This window comes from Adiantum capillus-veneris, chromosome 28 (genome assembly GCF_014529385.1).
Source record: "Adiantum capillus-veneris isolate H3 chromosome 28, ASM1452938v2, whole genome shotgun sequence".
Classification (NCBI taxonomy): Eukaryota; Viridiplantae; Streptophyta; class Polypodiopsida; order Polypodiales; family Pteridaceae; genus Adiantum; species Adiantum capillus-veneris.
Genome location: NC_140958.1, coordinates 76826178 through 76843513, shown reverse-complemented (window position 1 = coordinate 76843513; position 17336 = coordinate 76826178).

Genomic DNA, 17336 nt, shown 5'->3' with positions numbered 1-17336 from the left:
GTTTTGGTCTTGGACATTTCAGCTATTTGCTTTGCAAGCTTCCTTGTACATGACCCTTTCTTTTTCCTTTTAGCCTAATCATCTAAATCGCTGTCAAATGAAGTTGAACTAGAACTCAATTTTGACTCAGCTGATGTGTCATTGTCCCTGTCAGCTGGTCTTATGAACCTTTTCCTTCTTATCTTACTGATCGAGATTCAATGCTCTCTGAACCAGGTTTAAAATTTTTGTGGGTACTAGAAACTCCTGTTCCCTAGGATTCTTAATTAATCCATTGGGGAAACTAGGCCCTCATTCTCTTCTCTGATGGGGGCTCATGCAATTGTCCTATCAATCCTTTGATCTTTTCTACATAAGTTTGAACTGAGAGTTTCCCTTGCTTGATTTTGTCCAGTTTATAGAGGATGTCCTCATCATCCCTATTATTAGAATATTCCAGGCAAAATGCTTTGAGCAACTTATTGTAGGTTCTGAGCTGGCATACTGGGTAATGATAATACCATTTTCTTGTTGCATCATTCAATGTTTGTGGAAATTATTCCCCCCACTCATCGAGCACTCATCCTCATCAATATCCTTTAACTCAATATATTGCTCAAATGCCTGAATATGCACATTAGGATGATACTTTTGCCCCCCTTTAAACAATGGAAATGCTATTTTAAGTCAGTGGAGCATTTGTGATGTCTAGATCTATTCTTTGAAACTGATTTCCAATCTCTGGTTTAACCTTTACTATAATGATCCATGTCGGCCTCCCACTTATCATTATCATCTGTTTCAGTAAGAGTATCCGGCTCAGGCTTCCTTTCCAACTTCCTATGTGCTCATCTACGAGTGTTTTTGTTGCCTTCATTGTCCTTTATTACTTGAAACTCTTGCCCTTATCCTTATTTTGAGATTCACTTGAGTGAGAGAGCCTCTTTGCTCGTTTGGAATGCCTTCGCCTGGACTAAGTGGAATGCTAGGAATCCTCCAACTACTCAACATCCCTCTGATCCAAGTGTACATCCATCTCATTCCATGATTCAATGTCAATATCAGAGCCTTGCTTTGACTCCTCTAGTATGGTATTGACATGATCCTATTCCTCCATGAATCTCATTGTTGAACTTCGTCCGCATCCAAATCTTCAGGGCGGGATGATTGAATTTTAGCTAACCCAAAACCCCAACTAGGAGATAGATTCTCTGTCAAGTGCTATTTAGCTCACCATCATGATCGCCAAAATGAAATGAACTGGTCACTGTTGATAGCTATTCTAGGTTGAAGTATTAAGAGTTAGTTAGATCAGATCAGGCAAGCAGACTCCAGATAAAGACTTCACATATACGATTAGAGAACGATTGAACTAGAAATAGAAGACAAGAGATTGAGACTTGAACTAGAATGTATTTGAATATCGTATGTATACAACTAGAATCAATACAACCACTAGAGCCAAGTAATGCTTTGAGCAAATGCCAAAAGAGTACAAAAGAGTAGAACTAGACGTCCAAATGAGCAGTGAAGTGGTAACCCGCAAGATGAGTAATGGTCCCTATTTATACGTACCGGACTAGGTTTTTGATTGATTGTGCATTGTACAATTACCGTGTTAACTATACCCGATAATTATCAATTCCTACTACTGCTATGATTCTCGACTAGGATATGTTCCCATTGTCTACAAGGAGTAGATGGTGCACGAGGGCAAGATGTGCATGGAGGGGGGAAGCATTGGGTAGGGTAGGAGTTTGTTCTGTTTCATGCTTGAGGGGGAATGAAGCTCACAACGAACCCATGACAGCGGGATGGTTTAGCCCATATGACTTCCAACTCCCAACAAGGCGGGTTCTATTCCCATTGATGTGTAGCGTTTTAGCCTCTGGACTCACCATTGCTGAGAGATAGGAATGAAATCCATTGAGATTCCATCTTCAGAAATGAGAAAGAGCAAAAAAGTGTAAAGTAAGTAGGTTGGCAAAACGTTTTTTGTGAGATTCCTTAGAGAAAATCTTGCGGCAATACCTTTGGAAGAAAAGGGCTTGAGGGAGTTAAGTACATTCTACTTTTACTTTTGAGAAGCATGAACTTAATAAAAGGGTAGGTGCTTGCTATGTTTAAGAATGGAAGTAAAAGACAAGCCAAACTCGTGCGAGGCAAAAATGGGCCAGCTCATAGCAGGAGGGTGGCCTCCATTGGCTGTCAATCTTTGTTGTTGGAGAAATAAATATCTACAAAAGCCAAGGTATAGCCGACAATCACTATATCAAACAATTTAACAAAATGAACTGGAATAAATTCATAGTACTTGGGTTAACTAGTAGGAAACCTCGATGGTGCCACTCACAATTGCAGCTTAGAGCGCATATACACATACTCATTAAGAACTCCTTCATTCTCTTCCCTATTTGGGACAATTGAAAGACTTTTAACATGTCCTTTATAGTTGTCGCAGAATTCATTACATGTCTCCTTTCTCCTGCTTGTCTATAGAAGAACCCAACTACCAATGGTGATAGTTTTGGATATCCATTGACCATGGTCTAAATAAAAGCTATTGAAAAGTTCTATTGAGTTGATGGAAGTGGATGTACAATAAGGTCGTGTGCTCTCTATTTCGATTTTCTCCACATGCTTATTGGCATAGCATAGAATAGAGTAAGACTGACACGGGTGCGAGAGAGGGGCGCGCGGGGGGGGGGGGGGGGGGGGGGGGGGAAGGGGCATGTTTTTATTTATTGATTAGACCGCATGCTGCTCATAGCTCGTAAGTCACCCTAGTGGTTTACTCTAAAACGATCCTAAGTTTGAGTGTGAGGCGAACTGCGTTCAAATCATTTGACTAAGGAATTTGACTTAAGCTTAAGAATGGGGAGAAGGGGGATCTACTCCACTAGAGGGATCGGCCCAGATAGATGTCGTGGCTACAAAATAGCTTGTAAGGATCTTCCTCACATGTTCAAAGATTTCTCGGCTATTAGTGGCCTAGCATGAAAAATTTCAAGTGGGTACAAAGGACATGGAGGATAGGTTTTTCAAGAATGACCCGTTCCTTGAAGGGACGAGATTGGAAAGCCAAGCACTCCTGATTTGCACGCAAGTCGGTTTTCCTTGTTTAAAGAAATTTGGAAGGCCATGAATCATAGGGTGTTTGAGAAGACTCTGGCAACTACAAACTTTTCTGAAATAGTACTAGAAAGCAAGGAATTGGTTGTTTCCATTGGTAGGAGGAAGACCTTGGACGAATGGTACTAGGCCATCAACTCAGTGTTGTCAAGGTAGATTCGTTCTGTTCAGGGACGGTGGGTTGCCTCTTTGAGGAACCCTAGTGCTATCATATGTAATCCGCGTTCCCTCAAGGGTTGGTACGAGCTTGCGGTTCCTTTATACATTTTCTTGATGAATACAATTTATACACTCACTATTGTGAGTTTGGGGAAAACAAACAAGAAGGGGGGTCTAATGAATGAATATGATGGAGCGATTACCTCTAATCAGTAGGTGTCCTTAATCTTTTTGAGCTGCATGATTAGGTGGAATTTGGGGAGATGCCTGCAATGGCTTTGAAGACAAAAGAGGCAAGATGGCACGTGGAGGAGAGAGATGAAGAGAGAGGGAAAGATCTTTTCTGATGTGGAAAGGGTGGGGGACGGATCGAGGAGAGAGATGGGTCGCCCTATGCATCAAGACATGCGCGGGATGAGGCCATGGGGTGGGCGCTCTATAGTGCTCTACAAGCTGCAGTTGCAGTTGTGCGCTCGAGACACAATGATGAGGGGGAGGAGTAGGGGAATGAGTCGCATGCACAATAGGGAGGCGCATGGCATGCTCAACATGGAGTGCACCCTCTCTCTCTTTCTCTCTCTCTCTCTCTCTCTCTCTCTCTCTCTCTCTCTCTCTTTGTCTCCTTATCATTTCTATGCAAGGTCATCCCACTTTGGTTTTCTAAATTAGATGCCGCAGTTAGAAGCACATGCAAGCAATAGCATAGAGGATGATGGTGATAGCCCTTTTTGTTTTCTTTAGGACTCACAAGTTCCCTACGAATCTACCATGCAAATCTATGAATGTGCTTTCTTTGAGAATCCGACGTGTTGTAGGTTATTGCGATGAGGGTAAAAGCCACGTAGCTTCGTAGGAGATTCCCCCATTGCAACCACAAGAACTGTGTGTGTGTGTGTGTGTGTGTGTGTGTGTGTGTGTGTGTGTGTGTGTGTGTGTGGTTTGTCCGTAGTGCTTTAACAATGTAGCATGTGCTAGAGCCGATGCTAATAAGAGGAGGAGGACAAGGAGGAGAATGTGCGTTCCGATTGGCACTTGGGTGATAAGGTGAGGAGGAGGTTTGGTGCACAGTGAACCATAGTGAGGAATGCAACCAAGAGCCACGGGCAAGGCAGAGGGGGAGGTGAGGTGCAAACACAAACTCAGAGCCAATTTTTCTTATAATTGAGAGCTGATTTGATTGGAATCTCTATGTGCTTGATGAGAAGAGGAGCACCAAATGCATTGGCAAATGCGGGGAAGAAGCACGTGGAGGTCGGTAGGGGTGGAGGGTGCTCAAGGGATGTGCGTAGCTACGATGCTTCAAAGAATGTGCTGCCAAGCAATGAACACAGCTATAGGTTTTGTTGGAGTGCATCGTAATGCAAGACAGGGGAGCGAACAAGACAAAGAGACAAAGAGAGAGAGAGAGAGAGAGAGAGAGAGAGAAAACACCCGTAGGGTTTGTTGGAGTGCGTCCTCATGCAAGGACCAAGGCATGCATGGTAGATAGTGTAGATAGAAGAGGTCGTAGGGTGGTCTCCTCATCTCAAGTGTAGTGGGAGGGACATGTGAACGGGCCTTGCGTACTCTTTTGCTTCAAAACGTGGATACAATCTTGGACCATTTCTATCATGGAGAATCTAGCAAGATTCTACCCGCTCCAACTTCAATTCTCATTATGTGGAATATTCACAAGATGCTTTAGAACCTCCACCCACTCTCCATGTTAAAAGCGGCAACAAAATGTGTAATGGAAATGGCCTATGAACTTTGAGAAAGCGGAATTAAGAGAATTAGAGTGAGCACTTTTGTGAGATTACTTTGAGAACATGGAGGGTGAACTTAATTGATGGTAGTAACATAAACATAGTACTTAATTAACTTGGCATGAACAATACTTTTGCAAGAGAGAGAATATTAGAGAACATGACAATAGTTGAGGACTGGATTTACTTGGAGCCGGTCCCCCCTCCAAAAGGCGTTTGTATTATAGATTCTCCCATCAAGAAGGACTTGTTATAATACAATCTTTGTGTTCCTTGTGACCTTGGTGATACTATGAAGATGGAAAGCTTCGTGCATCATGAGCTTAACATAAACTTTGCAAAAAGCATTAACTATCCTAAGTCTCAGTCCCAAGGCCTCAAACACCTTCAAAGGTGGAGAGAGCTAGCGGGGAATGAGGGTAGGGAAGAGGAAGAAGAAGTATCTACAGGAGAAAGAAATAGTTCCTCACTTATCATCACTCTTCTTGCTTAGTATAGCATAATAGCATAGTAATGAAGATGAAGAAGATGGCAAGCTTAAGCATTGAAGCACGACTCTTGGTTGGATTTGCATTCCATAGTCAAGAGTGTTAGTGTAGACTCTCCATTTCTCAACAAGCTTGGAGAAGGAGATGGAGCTCTTGCATTTTGCACTCCACACAATGAGAGAATGTGTGTGTGTGTGTGTGTGTGTGTGGGAGAGTATACCCTCCCTCTCATGCTTGGTCCACCTCTCTCTCTCTCTCTCGTATTATTTTATTATTTCATTTGGACATGTGTCCTCTTTTTGCTCTTTGAGAGAAATAACTTAATTACTTATTTTTATATATCTAAATTTTCATTGGACCCCTTTAAAACCTATCCAATAGCATTCAAACACATCATGAGGGCCACATGTGGAGGATCATTTGAGCATGTGTCTTTTATGCTTATAAAGTCATTTGGTTGAATGGAATACTTCAAGGACTTAATCAATCAAGCATGGAAATGTTAATGCCTCTTGAGAGTTATTTTTGAATTGAATACTTCAAGAACTTTAGTCATTTAAGCATGTGATAAACACCTTAAGCTTTTGGGTAAGGTTCCCACTAACACTTAGCAAGCCAACAAGCACCTCATGCTTGGGTAGGATTCTCAAGGTCAGTCCTAGCTTGCTTAAGGTCAAAGGACTTTTGAACACTAACTTTTGGAGGTTTTTAATGAAGCTAACCATACGGTCTTTAAGCTCCATTAGGTAGCATTTCTCTTTAACATACCATCTCTCATTTGGACCCCTTTTAACCTTGGCTGCGTGTTGAAATAGATCCATAAGCACATGTCTATATTCTAACCCTTGTTCTCATTTATTCTCCCACATTAAACGATCGGTTTAATATGAGAAAATCATTTGGACTGGTTAGATATTAGATTTTATGACATTACCTCTCTCTCGAAATCATAGTCGTCCTCGACTATGGGGTAGAAGAGATAAAGTCTTAGTCATTATTCTACGTTTCTTAGCGGGTAGAGGATCCCTTTTTACCTGCGACATCATTCCAAAATGGATAACTAGTCCATTTGGTGCTTGGGAGACGTAGCTGCCGCAAGCATGTCTACTCTTTAGTCCATATCATACTCCCAAAGTAGAGTGACAAATTCTACTTGGTGTTTGAGTGATGTCGTTATCACAAACATGATTCTAAGCATGCATACTATTTAAATTTGTGCACAAAAGAGGATTAGTCTTATAAGACAAAAACATTGTTCATTAAAAAAGAATTTTTATTTGCTTACTATAGAGCAGCATTGTAAGCATTGACAAGGTTCATACCATCCTTAAGCTGTATTCCTTGCATCCATCTAGCATCTTCAAATGGATAGTTTTTGAACTTAATAAGATACCGTCGGATAATCTTACCATGCCGTAGATAGCTTCGGGTTGTAGCACCTCTTCTTGGTCTTCGATTTTTGGAGGGTCTTCAATAATTGGTTCTATTGGTGGCTCTCCTTTGTAGGGCTTAAGTAGGCTCTCATGAAAAGCATTGTGTATGGGCCAATGGTTGGGCAACTTGAGGTGATAAGCCATGTCATTGATTAGCTTCAAGATTTGAAAAGTACCATAGTATCTTTTTGCTAATTTAGCATAATACTTTTGATGCCCCGTAGGATTTTTGCCCGTCATTTGCCTCAATAGAGCCTTGGGAAACTTAAGTAAGACCCAATCATTTTCTTTGAATGTTAAGCCCCTTTTGTGGTTGTCAGTAGCATCTTTTTGCCTCTGTTGAGAGATGGATATAGCCTCATTAACCTTTTGAAAAGATTCTTGTTGGTCACGGCTATACTCATCAGCAACTAAGATCTTCCCATGTACTTTAAGTAGCAAGGGACTTTTAGGTCTTTCATCTATGATCTCAAAAGGTGCTTTTTCTGTAGTAGTATGGACAATATTACGGTATGCATACTCTACAAGGGGTAAGTACTTATCCCATTGTGATCATTGATCTACTTCTGTAACATGTCTTTAGTAGATCAAGTATCTTAAGATTAGCTATCTCACTTTGGCCATCCGTTTGTGGGTGGTAGGCCAAAGAGAAATTCAATAATGTATCTAGATTTTCAAAGAGACCTTTCCAAAAATTATTGGTCATTCTAGGATGTCTATCTGACACAATGGATGTTGGTAATCCATGGTGTTTGGAAAACTGAGATATGAAGATGGTTGCCATTTGGTGTGCCTTAATAGTCTTTTTGACAGGAATAAGGTGTGCTTGCTTGCTAAACCTGTTGACTATTGTCCATATTCCCGTATTCCCATGGATAGACTTGGGTAATTCAAAGATAAAATCCATGGATATACTCTCCCATGGTGAATTAGGGATGGACAATGGCTGGAGTAATCCAGGTTTCTTCCCTCTATAATACTTAGTCTTTTGGCATACCACACATTTTGAAACATACTCTTGTATGTCCACTTTCATGGTAGGCCAATAGAAATATGTCTCTACTCCTCAAAGAGTAGGTTGAATGCCTCTATGCCCGCATAGGGAGGAGCATGGGATTCATACATGACTTTCTCACGAAGGGAGTGGATAACATATAGCCTATTGCCATGGAGAAGATAACCATCCTTCAAGGTGAATGGTTCCTCTTTCTTCCCCAAAGCGAGGGCTGAAATTATGTCTTTAAAGTCAGGGTCAATAGCATACTCATCTATCATAGAAGATAGATCATTGTGAGTTGCTATAGACACAGCATTAACTTTTGGTCGTCGTGGTAGTGCATCGGCCGGCCACTTGATTGTGCTTACCAGCAATGTGAGCAATATGAAAATTAAATTGTGGAAGAAAATTTTCCCACCTCATTTGTTTGTCGGAAAGCTTTGTTTGCGTCATGAAGTACTTCAGACTTTGATGGTCTGTTCGTAAAATGAATGGACTCCCCAATAAATAGTGCTTCCATGTGTCTAGGGCATGTAGAACAACTAAAAGCTCTTTCTCATAAATGCCCAAGTCCTGTTCATCCATATTGAGCCTTTGGCTTTCATATGCTATGGCATGCCCTTCTTGAAGCAAGATTGATCACCACAAGCATCACATTGGACCTCAAATGGCTTTGAGAGATCCGAAAGCATGAGGACTGGTTGAGAGGTAAGCTTCTCTTTGAGCTTGTCAAAAGCTTTTTGCTCCTTAGCAGTCCATGAATACTTAATGTTCTTATTTGTTAAGTCATGTAATGGTCCTTCTATTTGGAAAATTTTGCTAAGAAGCGTCTATAGTATGCACACATACCAATAAAGCTTCTTAGCTCACATAGATTCCTTGAATTAGGCCATGCTTTTATTACCTCTAACTTTGATGGATCCATACAGATACCAACTTGAGAGATAATATGACCTAAGTATTATAACTCTTGAAGGAAAAATTCACTTTTCTTTTGGTTGAGAAAAAGCTTGTTCTCCCTCAATGCTTGAAAAATCACTTGGAGATGTTGCTTGTGTTCCTCCAAGGACTTGGAGTAGATGATGATATCATCAAAGAACACTCTAGTGAACTTGAAGTAGGGTCTAAATATTTTCTCCATCAAACGATTGAATGTGGCAGGTGCATTGGTCAAGCCAAAAGGTATGACTAGATATTTATAAAGACCAAACGTTGTACAAAACACGGTCTTTAGGATATCTTCCTCCACTATCCTTATTGATGATAGCCACTTTTAAGGTCAATCCTACTGAAGTAGGTAGAGCCTTGTAGCTTATCAATAATATCTTCTACCCGAGGTATGGGAAGTCTTGTTTTGATAGCGATATGGTTTAGTGCGCGATAGTCCACACACATGTGGTATGTACCATCTTTCTTTTGCACTAAAAGGACTGGAGAACAAAAGGGAGAGGAGCTAGACCTCACTATCCCTTTGTCTACCAATTCTTGTACTTGCCTCATAATCTCCTCTTGTTGAGCTTGGGAAACTCAATAAGGAGGCTTGTTAGGCGGTGAGCTTCGTGATAGGAGTTTAATTCGATGGTCATCATCCCCTCGTTTTGGAGGTAAGTTCATAGGGATATCATCGATGAACACATCTTGGAATCCTTTTAGAAAGTTAGACAAGTCTAACTCTTCCTCATTCCTACCACTTTCATTTGATAAAACATTAACGTCATCAGTGAATTCTTTTACAAAAATCATGTACGCAGAAATCGAGATTTTCATTGACTTATCAAAAGCTGGTGAATTTACAAGTGGTATAGTACGACCAGACTCATTAGCATCTATATACATGTTCTTTCCCCTGTAGGTGAAAGATTCTCCTTTCAGGGAACTTCATGTTGGCAGCCATGCAATCAAACCATGGTGCCCCTAAGATAGCATCCTCATGTTGGAGAGGAGAGATGAAAAAGTCTTCTTTGTCGACATACTTTTGGACATAAAGCCTCAAATTCACAATCAAGGGAGTAACGGAGACTTTCCTTGAAAGCTATGTCAATCGTTACAATATCTCCTATCTCGAAAGCTTAAATGCCCACCTTGGTGGCCAACTCCGTTGATATGACGTTGTGAGTAGAGCCATGGTCAAACAAGATGAAGGCATCATTCTCCCTTACCTTTCCCCAAGCATAGGAGAGAGATGATCCTTTGCAATGAGCATCCTCTTTTGGAGCTTCGATGGTGGAAGCCCTAGGAATCTCATTGCGAGCATTTTTCTTGGGACAAGAACAATAGGATTGTCCTTGCTCCCCACACTTATGGTCCTTGCAAAAAGATTCAAGCTCTTCATGAGAGAGTTTGTTTTTACTTTTGTAAACTCCCTTCTCCTTGGACTTATTGTTGTTGTTGTAGGAAGTGCCTTGGGAAGAATTTTGGGCATTGGTTTTTCCCTTTACATAATTTTTGTGTTTGTTTTCCATGGGTTTGACATTCCATCTCGTCCCTTGTTGGAAATTGATGTGGGAAGCAACCATGGTGTGGTGGATTACTTCGGTGATAGAACCAGGCTGTTGGAAGTTGACATACTTGGCTATTTCTTCAGGTAATCCCACACAAAATTGTTGCTTTTGATTGGAGAAGTCTATCTTTTGGAAGACAGTAGCCTTGAGATGTAAATCCCAAAACTTGTTCACATATTTGTGAATAGACTCATGTGTGAGAGAAGCTTCATGCACCATTCGGTAAGTACTTTCTCCTTTGCATCGCTTGAAAGGAATTACTTCATGATGGAAACTCGTAGAGTTTTCCATGTCTTTGGGGCTTCACCGTTGCCATGAAGGCTAGCCCACAATTGACGAGCCAATTTTTGGAAGTGCATAGCTACATGTCGTAGCTTGGAGGACTCCATGAAGCCCTTGTCTCCAAAGGCCGCATCAAATTGTTGGATGAAGGCCAATACTTTGTCGGTGGCACCAAAGCTTTTGTGATCTTTGCCATGCAGGGGATATGATTTGCAATGTCCTCCCCTCTTGTATTCTCTAGGAGAATAGCCATAGCTTTCGTTGGGAGAGGAGGAAGGTAAAGAAGAAGGAGAAGAGGGTGACCTCTTTCTTGACCTTTTCTTCCTTTGTTTCCTCTCTTCCCTTTTGGAGTGACGAGGAGAAGTGTTAGAAGCTGGACACACCCCACGGAAACTAACTACTCGGAAGATTATCATTTTTTTGTAATTATTCATTTATTGAGGAAACCTGACTTTTCACCTTGTAAATATTGGGGCTTACAGAAGTTTCTAGATTGTATCCCAGTTTTGATAGTTAGATTGAGTAGATGGTTGATTTGGAACTTTAGGGTTTGAGAATTGTAAGGTATATATACCACTTTTTGACCTTAATGAAAAAACCCTTTTGTCATTTTTAAAAACAAGTTTTGAAGTCTGTGAGTGAGCGTACTGTGTACGAAAGAGAGTGTGAGCTTCATTTGGATGCTACGTGTGCACCAGTGGTCGGAATCGAGTGCGGAGAAGTGCAGTGTGTTGCCCCCGACGAGAGCTACGCGCCAATACCTACATTGCGCGCGTACGGTCCGGTTTTGCGAGCTCCTTCTACGAGCTTCATCTAGTGATTCGGTGAGCATACGTTGTCCGATTTTGCATTGCAGCATATCCACGCGTTCATATTGAGTAGAGCTACACATTAGGCACTTTAGCTTTCAGAAACGAAGACCTGCAAATTTCGGCCAGATATCCTACGTGATTTTGCACCGGGTGTTTTGGGTTGGGGTTTTGGTTCATAGACCTTAGGGAGAGCGACCTATTGGTATTAGTAGGGTCTCCTTCAAGTTCTATGGTGTTTCGAGATTGTTTGATGGGTGTTCAGCTCTAGACAACGTTGTAGGAAGTTTCCTCTTATGCACTCTTGAAGGCTGTGACTTAGACAATTGGTAGAGACCTCTGTAGGAATTAATTAGGAGTCGGTCGAGTGTAGGTTGACACCTTATGCTTGCTTCCATGCGCCTGCGGGTCGAGCTTCGTCCTTAGTTGACATTATATGTTAGGTGAGTTCTCGCTGTGCTGACGTTCGTCGAGGCGTATCCGTCCAACATTGGTGCCGCTGCCGGGGACGAAAACCTTAGGTAGGTGACCGAGACTAGTCCTTGAGGATAGGGATTTTTGGCTTGCCAAGAGTCTTGTTTTACATTTAGATAGGATCAGAGGGTGGAGGACTCTCTAGGTCTTAGAGAAGGTCTAGGAAGCGTGTGTCTGGCCTAGATCCTTCGACTTAGGTAGATTTAGGTAGACTAAGATAGTTTTAGGTATTAGTTGATTTCTTGAGTAGGAGTTGGAGTGGTAGAAGCGGTGAGAGGAGAGCCAAAGAGTCCGGAGAGGCCAGAAAGCAACCAAAACACCATTATCACCATTTCATATGATGAGTAGGAGTAGAGTAAGTAGGACATCATGATTTAGGATCTAGAGCACTTCATGCATGTATACTTGCTTGGTAAATTCATTACAAGTTTGTAAAAGACGCACAAAGACGTAAAAGTGTGTTTGAAAGCCTAAGTGAAGTCCAAAAGTTACTGTGAGTGTTTCTGATAGAGCTGCAAGCATCAGAAGCATTTCTGTCCGGAAAAAAATTAATTTCAAGCCAAGAGACATCCTACGCGTAGGATGTCTACAGGCTAATCTGGTGGGAATTTTGGAATTTTGAGTTGACCAATGTGTTCAGAAGGTGGGGTTTACCCTAATTTCAACTGGAAAGTGGAAATTTAACCATATCTTGACAGGATAAGGCCAAGTAGACTGAAATTGCCAGACATCCTAGTGCCAAAGCATTATTTTAAGACCAAAACCATAAGATGGCTGCATGAGCATGACTTGCATGATATATTGAGTGACTGAGAGGGGTTTCACCTCATTTGGGTGATAAAATTGGGTTCAAAGCAGACTTTAGCACTTTTGACTGAAAAAGGCAAGAACAGCTAAAATTGGGGACTTTTGAAATCCAAACCAAAATCTAAGCATACCACTGGGTTACTGACATCAAGGAGAAGCTGTGGGTCAAGTCTGGGGTCAAACAGGCCAAATATACATCCTACGCGTAGGATGTCTTCTGTGTGATTTTGCACTCCAAACCAAATTTTGAGCATACCAAAGTGATCAGCAACTCAAGGTGGAGCCTATGTTTTGAATTTGAAGCCATTCTAATGAAAAAGACATCCTACGTGTAGGATGTCTAAAGCAAGAAATTGAAGCCATACACTGACTGGGGGCATAGCAAGGTGTTGTACAGCCCAAGGCAAGCCTCCTAGTCAATTTTGGTCCAAATTGGAGTTGGTTAGACTGATCAAGATCAGCAAACAGGCTGTCGAAACAGATTTCTGACTCATTGACCAGCTTATAGGTGTCCAAATCAAAAAGTAAAAATAGCTGTGGACTTAGCACATAAAGGGGAATCCTTAGTGCAAAAATCTAGGCAAAACAAAGCAGGAGACATCCTATGCGTAGGATGTTTATTGAGGCCTACTGAAGAGAAAATTTGACTGGGCTTAGACAGTAAGATTCCATTTGGCTCAAGGGTTCGAGAACTTCTTTCAGAAGTGAAATTGGACCTTGTTTGTCCATTTGACGGAGCAAAGACTGAATTCAGACTTTTTCATGTAAATTGACCAACATCCGAGGGAAGTACAGTTCCAGAATGACAGACCTAATCCAAAACATCAACAATATATAAAATACAGTAGTGGTTGAGATTAACTCTCCAGTTATACCAATCATTACTAAGATAACCTCTAGCAGATAAATGCTTTGATTCGATTGCCGAAATTAAACGCATGTGTACATGTATATTCAGCAACAAAGCAAGAAGTCGTGCGGAGACTGATCCTTTGACAGGTGAGTGGTTGGATTTGTGATAAATTACATTGATAAGTTTGATGAATTTAAGATCAGGAAGATGCATTGTTAGAGACCAGAAGGTAGCAGGTGACCAAGGTAGCTTAGTGTCCACCCAGGAGAGTGTAACTCAGGCAAGGCTAGATCCTCTAGCACCGATTATTGAGGAAGGTAGTGATACTGACACTTTGTCAGACAAATCTTTCTTCATGATGGATAGTCAACAGCCAGGAGGTTTCACCTATGACGGACCAATGCCAGGAGGAAGCACCTCCCTAAATCCTTTGAATGATTCCAAACTCACTGTGATCTTCTTAGAGGGAACAAACTCGAGGGGAGCCCTACTCTATTCTGACTATCGAGGACGCAAGTGCATTTGTATCAAAGAGAGGCTAGCACAGAGATTGGAGATAATTCGAGTCTATGATGATGGAGATAGATTCCGAGACAAAAAGGGGAACCACTATCTAATAGTCAGTAACCCTGAAGATTACAACAGATATGGAGATAATGTGGTGAAAGGGAAAATGGTTTCACAAGCTCAAGAACCGCCACCAAGTATTGATCGGCCCAGAGCTATTTTTATGTAAAGAAAACAACCAGGGTTCCAACTTATAATGAGAACGTGGGAATCTACAAGCATGAGAGTGAGGGTATAGTCGCTTACTTTCATAGCAAAGAACCATACGTAAACGAATTAAGCAAAGACAAGGTTCTTTACTTATTCTCTTATGAAACTGATATGGGGAAGGGTATAGTTTTTGTTGATAGATACGAGCGAGAATACCAACGTATTCTCCCAGAGGAGGTAGAAAGGGCAACAGGTCCAGGAGCATCAGCATATGCCCCTGAGGAAGTCCCAAGATCCACCTACACCCCAAGCAAGTCAACGAATCCTTTTTCAGAAGATTATGACACCACCTCACATTCCACTCGGCCGTAGGCATTCAACAACCAAAACCAACAAGCAAACCAACCATCATTGCAGGCATGGCTTCAACAAAGTGCAACATTGGAACAAGACCGAAACTGAGATGGTTATCAAGCCTCACGAGGGCTAAGGGATTTGCAAGAACCACCACTCTATTCAAGGTATCAAGGAGAGAGTAAGCCAAAGACTCAAGGGTCAAATGATCCTGGAGGGCCACCCTTAGAACGAGTTCGAAGAGATGAACCATCTCTGGCGAGAACTATTAGAAATTATGGCTTAAGAGCACCACTGGGAGAGGAACCAGCCTACTACAGAAGACCTGAGGAGGTATATCAATTAGGACGTGGAGATCCAATGATGAGGTTTGTAGACCATCGTAGAATTAGACCTTCTCAAGTGCAAAAATGGATAAACAAGAAATACACAGAAAACAGAGACCCAAGAGATCATGTAGCAGCCTTTGTGCGTGTAATTAGAGCTGAAGAGGTGTTAGACTTCCCTACCCAATTTGCAGGGTTTGGACTAACCCTAGAGGATGACGCTGCCACTTGGTTTGACTCTGTAGAGCGTAGAGACTTTGAGTCTATGGAGGAAGTGTTTGACGAATTTATCGAGGAATTCTCACAAAGGGGAATAGCTCATAATACAGTCTCACAAATCCATAAATTCAAACAGAAAGATGGAGAATCTGTGCGAAAGGAAGCCCTACGATTAAAAAGATATGTTAAGTTCTGCCCCGTGGAAGAACTGCCAACTCAGTCCAGACTTATGCTTATATTTATCCCAGGACTAAGGAATGCAGATCTCCAGAAGGACTTACATATGAAGAGGAGCACGACGTTGAATGATTTAACCAAGGAAGATCTATACCTTGTGGACAATTGTGCGGTCTACAAAGAGATGGAGTTCAAGGACCTCGACGATGATTCATCTTCACAAAAAAGTGGAAGCAAGTCTTCTAAGACAGCACCGAAAGGAGAAGTAGTTGTAAACCAAGAGCAGCTTGTAGATGAAGTGCTAAACAAGATTAACTTGTACACCAAACCCCACGCTAAACAGCCCAAGTGGTGTGTTATTGAACAAAAATGGACAAACCATGGGACAGAGGAATGTTATTATAACAAGGGATATGTGAAAGAGAGACCGTACGCTCCCCAAGCTCTGGTAGCTTCTCCTCAAGTTCCACCGATGCCTAGGTATCAAGTAGGCAACCTACCAGGACTTGTAGGTGTAGAAAGACCAGAACCGGTGTTGGGGCAACAACCACCCCTACCAGGACTATGACCAGTCGGTATACGATACACACCAACCGTAACCGAATCAGAGGATAAGGCTTTGGTGCCTATGCATGCATATTATGAAGATCCCAATGGATATGCGACAAACCCTGCCTATTATCCATCGGATGAACCCTCGACACCAGAACCATGGAGCATGATAGGAAGTACAAGACCACCAACAGCTGCACAGGTAGCAGGAGAAGGAAGATATAGCTTAGATGAACGAACATTGTTGTTCATAGCCAACGGAGGCATGGGTGGACAGAGACATGCATACCAACAACGAGGAGCTCAAGGAGCACCTCAACAACCCAAGGGACCCTGCTACAAGTGTGGTGGAGACCATTGGCTAAGAGACTGTCCTCATGATGAAATCATTAGAGTCAACGTATATTGCACCGAGTGTGGAGTTACTCATTTGATTCCCGATTGCCCTAAAAACCCGAGCAAAGGAGTAAAAACCACCTTGAACATGCTAGAAACCGTACCTTCCAGTGGAGGGTCGGAAAATGAAACAATCATACCTATTCAGGCGGTAACATGAGCCCAAGCTCAAAGAATGACGAACGAACCCTTCTTTGAAGAGCCAAAAACCGATGCCTAAATTTCAGAAACGAAAAATCAGAGAAGCACTTGGAAAGCTAGAAAAGCGCGTATGAAAGCCAGGAAAGAACGAGAGTATAGCTCTATTCGAGGAGTTGAAACATACAAAGGATAGATTAGAGCGGTTAGAGGATCTAGCTAGCTTAAGCTCACACACCACGGCAACCATAACACCCAAGGAAATAGCAGAGCCCAAAAGTGCAGGATCAGGAGGATCTGTACTGGCAGACAAGGTAAATGGGCAGTTGGATGTGCTTCTAAAGGCTTATGAAGCGAGACTCAAAAAGAACCAAACCCAAGAGCAAAGGTGGATGACTTATCCATATGCGGAAATAGAAAAACAGAGGTTGGAAATGTGTAAAAGGATGATTGAAACAGCTCAATCATTGATGGAAGACCCGTTGGGTAAACCTGCAAATTGGCATGAGGCACCAGCTCCAGCCTTATCCAACCAACTTTAGAGGAACAAGTAGAAACAAAGGAAAGACTCACTAATGCCTATGAGTCCAGAGGAGAGCCTATCATAGTGCCAAATACAACAGATGAGGCAAGTGACGGGTTCCAGCCTAAAACATTGACAGAAATGGGTAAGGACTGTAACGGTCTAGACGATCTGTGGAAGCAAATCCGTGCGGCCAATGAGGCTAATAGGATGAGTAACCACATGAATAGCAAGAGAAAAGAGAAGAACGTGATCTCACCTCCTATTGAAGAATT